The sequence below is a fragment of the Jaculus jaculus genome, chromosome 15, assembly GCF_020740685.1.
Source record: "Jaculus jaculus isolate mJacJac1 chromosome 15, mJacJac1.mat.Y.cur, whole genome shotgun sequence".
Classification (NCBI taxonomy): domain Eukaryota; kingdom Metazoa; phylum Chordata; class Mammalia; order Rodentia; family Dipodidae; genus Jaculus; species Jaculus jaculus.
The window spans coordinates 76,028,154-76,029,680 of record NC_059116.1 but is presented as its reverse complement, the minus strand read 5'-3'; positions in this window follow the sequence as shown (position 1 = coordinate 76,029,680).

Below are 1,527 nucleotides of genomic sequence, written 5' to 3'. Positions count from 1 at the left end.
CGGATGGGAACACGGAATTACAACAGGTGCTGGATACCGCGTGCAGGGTGGCTGCACTCTATCCCACCTGGGGCGGGCAGCCGCAGGCAGCGGACTATCTTCAACAAAGCAGTGGGCGGTGGTGTTTGTGGACTAGCTCTGCATCTTTGGCTTTACCTCTGCTCTTTCGTGTACTGGGTTTGTCCTGGCAAAGTCACCTAATTTCTCTATGCCTCCGTTTATCCACCATGAAAGTGTACTTGACAAGAATACCCATTGCTTAGGGTGGAAATAGAGTACTTGAATTAGAGGCTAGAAAGATAGCTCAGATGAAAAAGTGTTTGCCCCACATACATAAAAGAACTGAGTGTGACCCACAGAACCCCGTCAGTGAGACTCTAGAATGAAAAGATTCTCCAGACCCTTCAAATCTCTGATAACCAGAGAGACTAAAGCATCTAAATTGCCAATAATTCCAGCGTTTCCTATGTAGGTTTGCATGTTGAAGGACGGCCACCAGAGGGCAGAAAGAACTAATTTATAAAGTGCATGTGTTTCTACAGGAATGAAGTATAGTACTGACTTACAAGGTATTCATTCCACTAACTTTTAGATAACTATATTTAACATACGGTCGTGTTTTACAACTGTTTATTCCCGATCATATTTTCTAATACTAAATAGGATTATCATAAAATATTTCCAAAGGTCAAATGAAGCTCATTCTTAACAGTAACTTGCGATTTACAGTGAATTTTCTCTGTTATCTACCTATTCGTAATAAATACTAAAAGAGTGAATTTTAAAATGATGTTTATAAAAATTGTCTGTTAATCTCGTATTTTGACTGTTCAATGACACCTAAAAGTACCCTTTCTCAAATTGTCTTATGACTTTAAGGAATTCTAAGATTACTGCAAGTATATTGCAAAACGAATTTAATAAAATCCATTTTTAAATCGTCATAGGTAACTCCTGCTAAGTTTCTCATTTATACCCAAAAAAAGCAATAAAAGATTTACAGACAGGGAACGAAGAAACCAAAGTATCCTGTTAAGTAATATTTTTAGCTATGTAGAAAACTTCAAAGGCACAACAAAAGAACCTTCTAAAACATTAGCAAGGTTGCAAGACACAAATTTAAAATTTAAAATCAACCACCTTCCAATACATTAGGAATGCCCAACAATGGAAAGCAGTGTTTCAGACTGGTGGCTGCAGCCGCCGCGGGGATGGCCCAGGGTCGGCCCTGGGAGCCTGGCACCGGCCTCGCCCGCGGTCTCACCGCCCCATTGCTCAGCGCCCGGGCTCGGCGCCGGGCGGTTTGTGGGAGGGCAACGCCACCTCTGCCCAGGTGGGACGTCGGGCACGTGAAGAGCACTGCCAGCCAATCGGAGAACGCTCCGGACTTGCCTCCAACCGGTTGGGCGCCCGAACTCCAACCAATGGCGGCATGGCGCCGCAACATCTCAGCCAATCAGGGAGCCCGCTGCAGCAGCGCACCGCCTCTTGTCCTGCGGGTGGCCGGCGGGCGCGGGGTGGCGGGGC